Here is a 12,149-nt window from a genome sequence, read left to right as displayed (position 1 = left end):
ACGGCAGTCTGTCTTTGCTGGCTATTGAGAACGCAAACCTCAAATCTTCATAATCCCCTACTGGCAAGTGAGAGCGAAGCGAGGGCGGACGAGTGTGTTGCTGTGTGTTCCTGTTTGGATCCGAGGGAAACGAAGGACTGATAACATCTCATTCTCTTGCGGAACGGAGCGCACGGAAGGTCTTGATGAAGCAGCACGCAAATATCCCGTGCAGATTTTATGCCTGTAAACCACAGTAAAGAAGCTGTTAACACCACAATGTTCATTTGCTTATCTGCGTATTCTATAAACTAAACGCAAGCTACTAAATCGCCTTGCCGCAGTTTTTAATTAGTTTATTGGCATACTCAGCGTACTCTCTAATGTAACAGTAAGACGCATACTGCAACCCAATTCCTTGACACTTAACATTCATAGACCAGCAGCCAACTGAATTGCCTTGTCGGGCGCAGGTGCGTACGTGGGGGTATAACAAAAATTGAAAAAGTGGTTTATCGATCAGGCTTACAAGTTCACATAAAGCCTCCTAATACACCCATATTTATTGAAAGCAGTTGAGTGATTTTGGGAGAACGAATTCAAGCGTTCTGATAAGTCAACATGAAAATTGGGTGTAAGTGTGTTACAACCTGAGGAGTGGCACAAGAGGAGGAAGCGCCATCTGGAGGGACGATTTGAAAGCACCAGAGCTTGATAGTATGTGAGGGTCAGGGGGCCAGGAACCCAATAGTTCCACATGTCATCCCCTAATCCATCGTGTACAGAACAATGAGTCTCCTGAGTTGGATACTAGCCATACAATGGAAATCTTAACGTCAAGTCCCTGTCCCTCTTCGAACCAAGTGGCCAAAACTTTGCGGAACAACCTGGATTATACCTTATCGACTTCATCCATCAAAAAACTATTTCAAGGGGTGTAATTACTAAAATAGCACAGAGTGAAAGTCCGATTGGTGATGTCTCGAGTTGGTACTCGAATGATGACATTGTTGGTGAGGCTGTAGAAGCTGACATCACGGATTACCCCCAGGACTGGAGGTTTGGAGGGGAGATCTCGGGGGAGGCTCTGGACAATGGGGTCATTCAAATTGATTCTCAGGAACCTCCTCTCCTAAGTGGTGATCAAAAAGAGAACGGAGACTCTACTGATATACAGAAATTGCGAACAAAGCTCCATCGATCGGAATAAGGCTCCTTCAGATTCCGCACTATCGGCTCTGAGCTTTGTATTAAACTCTTTAGTTAGTGTGTTTGAATGCCTAAAAATGGAGATTCAATCTCAATCAGGGATGTTACTTGAATTAACTAAGGAGGTGGGAGCCTGGAAATATGCAATGGTAGGCCTGAATGGCCTAATAAACGCTTCCAGTGTTAAAGATATTCTGTTCTTGAGGGAAGAGAGTAACAAACACATATCAACGGGAAAGGAAATCAAGGCATATCTGGTCAAGTTCGACCAGAACTTGAACCTTCTCAAAACAGAAGTCAAAGGGCTGGGGAATGCTCTAAATGATTGGAAAGGTTCCAATCTGGATGTGCCCACGGAAATTAGTCAGTTAGATGATACTCCCCTCTCTCAATCGACGTTGGACGAATTCATGAGATTGGCACAATTGGGTCAGGGTGTTTTATCAGGATCCCCCTCAAAAAGCAAACCCCAGTCAGATGATACGAACTCTTCCGAATTTGCTCCAGGTGGAAAAGATAATAACAAGACACTGACACGAGATGAACATGAATCGTCAAACGAGGGGGCAGAGACATCTAATGGATTAGCTCTTGACCCTGCATCACAAAAGGACCTTAGTCCAATGAGGAAAAACAGTAAGAAACTGCGGAAAAAGAAGGTCAAGTTAAAGGAGGCAATGCAAAAGAATGCACCTGATCATGACATACTAATAGCCACTGAAAACAAAAAATAAGAAACAAGGTAAACAAAAGGTATCTGGGAAAAAGAAGTTCTTTAAGGCTCTGAATTAAATAGCTGATAAAGACTCTTCAGAGAATGCACAGCCAACTCTCCCAAAGGATTTCACACAAATACCAGAAGCTGTCATAGGAACTTCATGCTTAAGTCCGGAAACATCACAACCCGACCAAGGGTCCAAGAAGGTCAGTGTGGGCCTTCAAACAGATGAACTGAAAGGGGATGTTAAGAAACCTCTCAGAATAGCTCCAATTTTCTTGAAAAGTCAAGTGAAAGTGAATGATCCGTCAAAAGTGGCTAAAGAAAATCAGGGGGTCAAAGAAAGTGTAGAGTCGGTTTCAGTACCTGCCAAGGATGGGACTAATCAGTCAAATGACCAGACTCAAGGAACTAAATAAATCCCGACAGATCCTGAAATAAAATCTACAGACCTCACTGGCTGTATACCGGAGAGGGGTGACTTGCCTAAGGAGGAGCTAGTGAGATCAGATACAATTTTGAATTGTATCTGAGAGTACTGAGAGTACTGTTACAATGGACAAACTCTAAGAAAGGACGGGGGAGCCTTAATAGAGGAACCATTCTGTCCCTAACTAAGGAAATACCGGATCTCTATCTTTTATCCTCTCAGGATATTGGTCGGATAAGTCTCCCCCACATCTGTGGCGGAAGTTGTAATGAAGACGCAGTTGGGTGTCAAAGCACTACTGAATGCTGCTGAGGAGTGCAGGAAAGTGGGACTGGAAGTGAGTCCAAACATGTCTATGCTGGACTGCAATCCTAGATCGAAAACTCACTCATGGAACGTTGTGCCATCCTAAAGATTGTGTTTTTTGTCTTACTGTGCAAACCTAGCTCGAGCGCAGCGGAGCGCTGCAAGCGTAGGAAATGGTGGTTTTGGACTGTTGACTGAAGGCGGGGAAAGCGTGGACTCAGACCTCGCCGCTTGCTTGATAAAGTAAACGTGGGCAGAATTTTCCTATTGTCGCTCGTGCTGTATGCCAGGAAAAGCATATATAAATAGTAGTAACAAGACACCTGATCAGTGGTAATTCCACACAAGGAAATCCCTTGGCGCGCACACGGTCCTCCGCTGATGAAACTCACTGGACCCCACCCTCAACAGAGCGGCTTAATTAAAAGAACAGCAGCCGCCATATGAGACCCATTATATGTGCGCATTCTGAATCATATGCGTGGGCTTTCTATTAAGGTCACCACATGTTCCATTACCTTTTCATTAAGCCGTTGTTCATTTCCACTGCATTAAGAATAAGAGCCCTCATGACTGTGTTCATAGCTCCAGAGAGTAGCTTACTGCTGTCCCACAGTGTACTTACACCGTTGCTGCTTTATACCATTTGAGAAAGTGGTGCGGCGGTGTCGCGACGTGAGTGCACTTTGTGGGATCATTCAGCACTCAAGTCCCTCAGTGTTATCCATTGTGTGGCTTTCATTTAGAGTTTGCATTAAAATAGTAAACAATCAATTAAGGAGCTAAAACTGGCTGAACGTTTTCGATTGTTAAGACCCTGATGTACTTAAAATGTGAACTTCAGGTTCGTGCAACCTTTTAGAGTCTTGTGGACGGTATGGAAGTGCACATCAGGAGAGTTGGAAAACCTGGTAAAATCTGCTCATTATTTTCCATGCGACAGGATTTGTAACACAACCCAGTCACAAAGCAGAGAGCAGGCAGCAGAGCTACTATAATTGCTCAACTCTACATCCCTGAAAGTGAACAAGGCCAGCAATGACAATCGAAGTGGAATGGCGGACGCTTGGACTGCTGCCGTGTGACTGAGGCTTAAAGCCTAGGGAATTGGGCAAAATCAGAGAAAGAGGGTGGTTATCAAATTATGCCATCGCACATGTGAGAGGGAGTCATCTCGGACGTCATTTCACCAAAATGGCAGGTGTAGCGGAAGTGACATCACACGATCCTTGACCTCTGATGGCATCACAGGAAGTGATGTCATTTGACCACACCCCAAAGTGGCATCACAGGACCCGATGGAATATGACCTTTCCCACCTTCACAAAACAGGAAGTGGCATCACATAACATTGTTCCTAAGTACACTACGAAACATATGGTTATGATATCACTGTAATGTGATATACATTTCATACAAGAATGGATCATCATATGTATTGTTAATAAATGATATGATGTGTTATTATATAGCACTTATGCTTCAGCACTTTATATAAAACAAATACACATACAATATCACCCAACCTGTGTTGGTACTTATTTATCGACGTCAGAAGGATAAAAGGCTGAGTTGGCCTTGCCGGGATTGAAACCTGCAACCTGCAGATCACACACACAACAGCGAGTGCTCAACCCCATGAGCTATATTACCGTCTATAGCTGAGCAATTACATGTCTGAATGTTCTCAAAGTCAGAAAACAAATTACACTCTGTAGTGGAGACCATTACACAGGTAACTGAGATCAGTTCATAAACAGGTCTGGTGCAAAGTTGGCCACATGTCAAGCCTGCGTGGATCTACTTTTCAGGCTTCAGAGGCTGTCAAAATACCTACCATTGGGAGGGTTCATAACTGTGTATTAAAAGGTTTAGAGTAGCGCAGGGAAAGCAGCACACTCACACGCAATGCCATACTCTGGGCACTCATTAGCTCATACATGCAAACAAACATCCTGAACAGCATGCCATGGAGATAGGAAAGATAGACACATTACAACAAAGCATTAATTGTGCCACAATGAAATCAAGGGCCACCTAATGTGCTATGGTCAAACATTTCTACACTGTACACAAGCTTTTAGGCACAAGGATTGTGTCAAGTGACCGAGGACACAGAGATGGAATGTCTTGTGGTGATCATAACAGAGACAACGACAGAAAATAACATGCTATAACTGCAACTTGCGAAAAGCAAAATACGTAGACCAAAATGGTTGCTTATTCTACTCGAAACGCTTTTTGGACGTTTTTGTCTGCATTGTGAATTTGAGGTGTTTAAGAACATACAATGAGCCTAATTCACAGAAGTGTTTTAATGGCAAAACCCCATCTGTGAATAAGGGCCCAAATCAGTGACTCACCCCCTGAAGTGGGCCTGAAATAAACCTTTAATAAGTCTAGGAATTGTTGTATAGAATTCCAGAAAGATAACTTGTTTGTTATTCCTATTCTTTCTGATTTAGGGTCACTGCTCAGAGTGTTACATTTGTGGAACCCCCTGTTTTTTTTTAAGAGACCTGAACAAGAAAGCCAGGCACCCCAGAAACAAAAAGCTGCATGACGCTGCCCACTAAGCCAAGGAGATTCCAATTGTTAAAAAAAAGGAATATTTGTTTTTTAGGGGTAGCAAGGGAGACCACACGGGTAGCAAGGGAGACCTCCAGGGTCGCAGCTGCGACCCCCAAATGACATCCCTGGGAGTTACACCTTCTGACCTGACTCTATCACCTTGGCTGTTTCCATTCTGCACTAAGCTGGATTTGTTGTATGTATGTATGTATTTTATTTTTGTATAGCGCCGGTAGCCCGAGGGCATCAGGGCGCTTGGACTTACAACAAAAGCTCTGCAACAAACAATACGTACCTATTACTACGGCACTGAGTGCCCCTGATCACTAATTCCCTAATTCATCATCTAAAAAGATGTGTCTTCAACCCCTTCCTGAATTCAAGGTGGTTTACTTCGGACCTAAGAACTTCGGGAACGCTGTTCCACAGTCTAGGGGCCTGCACCAGGAAGGAACAGCCCAGCCCGGATTTCAGCTTGAACTTAGGTACGTTCAAGAGGCACTTCCCTCCCGAGCGCAGACTTCTGCTGGGAGTGTGGAGCACTAAGCTCTTTTTCAAGTAATCCGGAGCTGAGCCATAAAGGCACTTTTGAACCAAGCATAGAGCTTTGAACTTTATGCGTTCCTCTACTCTGAGCCAGTGCAGAGCTAGTCTGTCTGCAGTGACGTGATCTCTTTTCTTCAGATTTTTAACTAGCCTGACCGCGTTGTTCTGAATCATCTGGCAGCTAGATAGATCCTTGGATGAAGCCCCTAACAAGAGAGCGTTACCATAATCAAGCCTTGATAGTATGATGGCTCTGGCTATTGTGGCCATGTTGCCCTCATTAAGAAACGGCTTAATGGCTTTCATGAGCCTGAGATAATATGCCGTGTTTTTTTGAAGATAGCTAGTCTGGGCATGAGAATCGACCGCTGAATTGACCATCATGCCCAAGGTCTTTACTTTAGGGACCACCTGGATAATGGCATTCTTGATTTTAAAAGAATTGTACTCTGCCCCCAGATTGGCAAGCTGGCGACTGGAGCCAAACAGCATCAGCTCAGTTTTAGAGTCGTTCAGGCACATCCAATTTGCCTGCATCCAGTCATCTATTATCTTATAAACCCTGGCTATCACTTCGCTATCTGCATCGTGATGAGTACCCCCCAGTTCCAATATGAGTTGGGTGTCGTCTGCATAGTTCGTAAACAACACTCCTGCTTTCACCAGTAAGCTGCACAGAGTGCGCATATATATATTGAACAACATTGGTGATAGGCTGGCCCCTTGGGGGACTCCCTTGACCGTATCCACCATTTTGAGGGGTGGGGGGGAAGCAAGTCTGCCGTTTTGTGGAATGTGAGTGCCCTAACACACCACTGTTTGAAGGTGCGTGCAACCTTCCAGGACTAAACACTTCTGAGCCCACACCCTTTCCCACCATACCTTATCCTGCTCCATGGAAGTGTTGCAGTGAACAACAGCTATTACTGTCATGGTAACTTTCACAAAGCCAGGTTTGTACTCGACAAATACCTAAAATATTAAAATATGACATATGACAACCACTGTCACTTTTTAGGCGTAACGTCACTTGGTCCAATCCCGCGAACACTCCACGAGTGCAGGAACCAGTGTGGGCCAATCCCCAGCAAACAGATGGCCCTTCTCCAATAGCCTTACAAGCAGAATAGAGTTGAGAGCTGCTATATCAGTGCTTCAGTGTTGGATGGAAGTGCGTTGAGCTGATGTGGTTTTTTGAGGTTCCTGGCCCCTACCCTCTTGCATTATAGACTTTATAATCCAACTAGAATTCTTTATTGAACTGCACAATATACGCTAGAACACTGTGTGCCAGACCAGTAAATTAGAGTGCATGGAAAATATTGTTTTGCTGGTGTAGCTCTCACGTGGCTGGTAAGGTCCTATTTGCCTCGTCTTTTCCTGCTCCTCTTTTCCTGTGGCACTGGTGCCTGCCCCCATCCCTCACCAGACATTCACCTCTGCCAGCCCCCTCCTTCTTCCAATGGTCAACATGGAAAGGGAAAAGGGTTTGTCCTTGTGTGCTTCTCCCTGTTCCTGTGGCAGCCATATTCCTTTGGTCCCATAACGCCTTCTAATAGCGATAATGGCAATAATCATTGTGCTTGGAACATTAACTCGGGGTGACGGACGAACCTTTACAAGTCACATTATTTCCTTTCAAGAAGTGGGATGAGGTCTTTCTTGAATTAGTCCCACCACAATTGCAGCTCTCCTATTGGAAGTATGTAAGCATCCATGTGTGTCCCTATGCAGAGGGCTTCCACACAAGCTAATGATGGATCAGTTGACTTCTGGTTATAGTTTATGTTGTTTAAACGTATATACAATGGCAATGCTGCCCATATTATGTGTATTAAACATTAAACAAAAATAGGACTTCTTTTGCACACAAATCAATTAATGGTTTGTGCTTTACCCATGTACTTAATGATCTGCTGAAGTCTTGCTGTCGACACATAGTATGCTATGATATTTTAATACTACAGGAAATTTGTCAAACTTAACACCAGGTCTCCCTGTTCTCAGAGTAGAATCTGTAAATATCCAATCTGTGGCTCCTAGTCTCTTGGTATCCCCATCCCCTTATATGGTCAGGGCGGAGTCTTTGGATGTCACTCCATTTCTCCTGCTTCACCGGAAATACCCCCCTGTGGGATAGTCCTGCTGGCCTCCCTCAGTGTCCAACAGGATATATTTTTGGGACATATTGCCCCTCACAGATGGCCCTGTTGTTCCCTTCATGAAGTGGCATGACGTGCACTCCCAGTTCCCCATGTGACTTCCCTTCAACGCTCTGCTTCGCTACGTGTTGCCTACATGTTTACCTTGCTCCTTTTTTGATCAAGGAGGGAACATTATTGGCTGAAGTGGATCTATTTCTTGTCTGGAGAAGCTGCAAAGTCCGAAGCTGCCACTGTTGTGGTGGAGCTTGCCCAGGATCCAGCTCCTCTGAGGGCTAAATAGAGCTGCATGCACTGCCCCTCCTTATGGAGGCCATGTGTACTCTGGAGGCTGGAGATGGACACTGCAGCCATTCCTGGGGATCAACAGCAAGTGGCTGTCTGTTCAGTGTGAGGGGTGAAGGACCACATTTAAGGATGTGCAATGCACTATGATGGGGCACCCTTCCTCACACAGTCCTACACTTTAGCACAATCACCCTACGCTGCAGCTTCCAACGTGCCTGCCTACATATTATTGTAACTTTAACACCCCTGTATTTAAATATACACCAGTTGGTATCAGCAAACACCCATTCTACCGGCATACATTTACAGTTGACTCAAGGCACCTGGAGGGAGGAATAGCTGCCACTGTGTCACTTTCATATTAATTCTTGGATATTCCGCATCTGACGGAGATGAGGGAGCCCGAGTGCTCCATGCGCAACCCTGTGCAGGCTTCTCTGCAGTGCAGCTTTTCTCTAAAAGGATACAACGAGGCGATGGAGATGCCTTGTTCCTCCACAGTACAAGCAACCCAAACCCCCAAACCATCACTTCCTTGTTTTCTTGTTGCCATAACAAGGGAGCTCCACAGGCTCCCTGTTACTTCAGATCTTCTAGAAGTATGTCCAATCCCATATCAACTGAACTATTCATGCATTCGCAGAGACCAAAGGTAAATTAGTTACTCCCTGAGAACTTGATGTGTAGTGTTGTGTGGAGGTACGCCATTGGTGTATGGTTCAAATACCAGGCCAGGCAAGGGCGAGACACCAGTTGAGGTAAGTCGACTTCTTCTTCATTGGTGCAGATTAAGTCCTGTTTTTACACCTGAACACCGGCACCCACCACCCAAGCTCATCTCTTCCAACTGCCTTCATACCGTCAACCCTTGAACACTCCATCAGCTACTTGGGGGATCCGCTTGTGACCTCAGAGATGACATCACATACAAAGTACCAAGTCGCCACCACATGTAGCTCGAAGTATGGTTCATAGTTGGGGGGCATACATCATTGTCCAGGGCCAGCAAACAAATCCTGGCCGTGCCTCCTGCAGTGCAAGCCTTCAGAATGCTAATCTCTCTGTGTTGCCACACATTTAGAGTGAAATGCCCCCTCCCACATCCCTAATGTCTCCACTCCCTCAGGTCCCACTTCCAATGCCTCCTTTCGAGGGGCCGGGGACAGGGGGGTGCGTGCTGGAACAAGGCCTGCCCCCAATTAAAACTCACCAACACCATCAGGAATGAAGGGATCCATTTTTGGATGTACCAATATACAGAGCGTGAGGGACCCTTACAGCAGTTCTTTGCTCAATTCAGGCAGCTTTGTTCTAAAATCCCTATGAGGAAATCTTCACTTTGGGCAGTTCTGCAAACTAAATTGGAATAACAGAGAAAAAGCACAGAGAAAAAGCACATTTTGAGGACGAATCACAGCAGACTACTGTGGTAATTCAGAGTCTTACTGTGGTAAGTCAGAGTCAGAAGGCAGACAAAAAGGCATTGTTATAACGTGACTTTTATTTAAATCCAATAGAAAGACTATTCGATCCCTACCTCTAAGGTGTGTGTTGGCCCTATCTAACTTAAATGGTGCTCGTCAGTAGGATAGTCCTCTGTCCCAAAAGCTCAATCTAACCTGAGTGCTGAAGCTACCACCGTTAAAACAAACAAACATACATTTGCCCATAACTGGTCTCTAACGCCTTTCTCCCTGAAGGGCCGGGCTTGTGGTTGGCTTATGACATTGGGTTTGGTATCTCTCACCCCTTCTTGGGGTCGTTTCGCTTTTACCCTATTTAGGGTCTTCTGATCTGACCTTAAAAAGCAATACAGGACAAGGAATACAAACAGTATTGACATATTGAGTAAATACAAAGTGAGTGTTAGGGAGATTTTCCTGAAACCCTCTGTTCTGGTTCTTTAGATGCATACCCAGATTTAGGTACTGTTAGTTATTCCCTCACGCTCACCAGCCTCTCCTAGCAGTAGTTATAACCGAGCAGCGCAGGCAACTCCTGAGGTGCATTGCGTGGTTAACAGTAAGTTTGGGAAAACACATTTGGCCAAACCCGGAATCACCTGTATTTTTTGTATTCTGTGATTCAGGTTGAGCTTAACTTTTAATAGATTTGGGTGACTGATTCGGGTTAAGCTTAGCCTTAAATAGATTTGGGTGACTGATTTGGGTTAAGCTTAACCTTTAAGAGATTTGGGTGAGTGATTCGGGTTAAGCTTAACCTTTAAGAGATTTGGGTGACTGATTTGGGTTAAGCTTAACCTTTAAGAGATTTGGGTGACTGATTTGGGTTAAGCTTAACCTTTAAGAGATTTGGGTGACTGATTTGGGTTAAGCTTAACCTTTAAGAGATTTGGGTGACTGATTTGGGTTAAGCTTAACCTTTAAGAGATTTGGGTGACTGATTTGGGTTAAGCTTAACCTTTAAGAGATTTGGGTGAGTGATTCGGGTTAAGCTTAACCTTTAAGAGATTTGGGTGAGTGATTCGGGTTAAGCTTAACCTTTAATAGATTTGGGTGACTGATTTGGGTTAAGCTTAACCTTTAAGAGATTTGGGTGAGTGATTCGGGTTAAGCTTAACCTTTAAGAGATTTGGGTGACTGATTTGGGTTAAGCTTAACCTTTAATAGATTTGGGTGACTGATTTGGGTTAAGCTTATGGCCATTCATGCTGTTTAATTCATGCTGGACACATTGGGTTGAATAGGTCCTACCTTTTTCTGCCTCCCCATCTTCAAATCAAACAAATGATAACGTTAATGGAACAGGTGCAACGTTCAGAACCTTTCCTGTCAGGGATGCTCTCAATGAAAGCAATCTGTCTAAATGACTAATTGCATTCACCTTGTAATTATCTCTAATTATTGTGTACTATCTTGTAATTATCTGTAATCATTTCTGCAAATACTTGCTCGCTTTTTCACTGTACTGTATGTAACGTTTGCAACCATGTAACAAGCGCAGATACTTCCGGGTCCGGTGCGCTTTATAAAGAAACAAGCAAACCTGGCTTTTCATTTCATTTAGAAACCAAAATGATCTCTTTGTTTGCAGCTGACAAAGGACTTAGAACAAAATGAATGCAAACATCCTCAGAAGATGTCTTTGTTGCATTACTCTGAGACCTGCACGGATCACCTTCTACCTGAAGGTGAGCTGCACTTTTCCAGGGGGCTGTGCTGCAGCACAAAGGATGTGCTGACCATCCCCCATTAGTGTTGGGGGCATGAATGGCGCTCCCTGCCCCCATGTGCCCTGTACTGTAGATATATGTAATGGGCTTGTTTCCAGCTACAGACCTCATAACATTGCAATGCTTCTTGACTGAATGATGTCCCCTTAAGGAATGTACATCATGAATCCTTGACATGTGACTGGCTCTGTCTCAGCCCAACTGGCTTTTCTGACATCGTTGACCTGCATCAGACTCTCCCAGTTATTAAATAAATAACCTCTGCAGTACACGTGGGAACATACTCAGCAGGATGAAACGTTATGCACCCCTAATGCATAGGTAACACTTCCTTTTTCCTGTAGGCTCCCAGATGTCCATGTCGGCTGTACATTCCCTGTATTGTAATATAATAAACCTCAATAATGCTCAATGTGGTGACCTCTGAATGATGAAAAGCAGAGCCAGGCATGCAATGTGGTGACCTCGGAATGATGAAAAGTAGAGCCAGGCATGCTTGACAGGTGACTGACTCTGCTGGTCTGAGGCAATCTTACAATTCCTCACGTCAACATTACTAATTTGCTCCCCTCCAAAAAGAACACCACGGAAGGGGGTGCACCTTGACAGATTCACCCCCCCCCACTTGCATCATCTGCTGAATTCCCATGGTTCTATGCGACTACCTATCAGAATCAACATTATTTTTAACTTCATCTGTCTTTTTCAAGTCTGTCACAGTAATCTGTACGAAAGTGCTTAGTGACC

General features: G+C 44.5%; 1 protein-coding gene across 1 annotated transcript in view; it reads left to right on the top strand.

Moving 5' to 3' along the window:
* EPHX2 (epoxide hydrolase 2) overlaps nucleotides 1–12,149 on the top strand; it is a 1,142,911-nt gene that overhangs the window by 921,282 nt on the left and 209,480 nt on the right. The window lies entirely within an intron of this gene.

The sequence above is a fragment of the Ambystoma mexicanum genome, chromosome 4p (assembly GCF_040938575.1).
Source record: "Ambystoma mexicanum isolate Mex_15411 chromosome 4p, UKY_AmexF1_1, whole genome shotgun sequence".
Taxonomy (NCBI): domain Eukaryota; kingdom Metazoa; phylum Chordata; class Amphibia; order Caudata; family Ambystomatidae; genus Ambystoma; species Ambystoma mexicanum.
The sequence above is the reverse complement of the archived record's forward strand: the minus strand, read 5'-3'. Positions and strand labels throughout refer to the sequence as shown.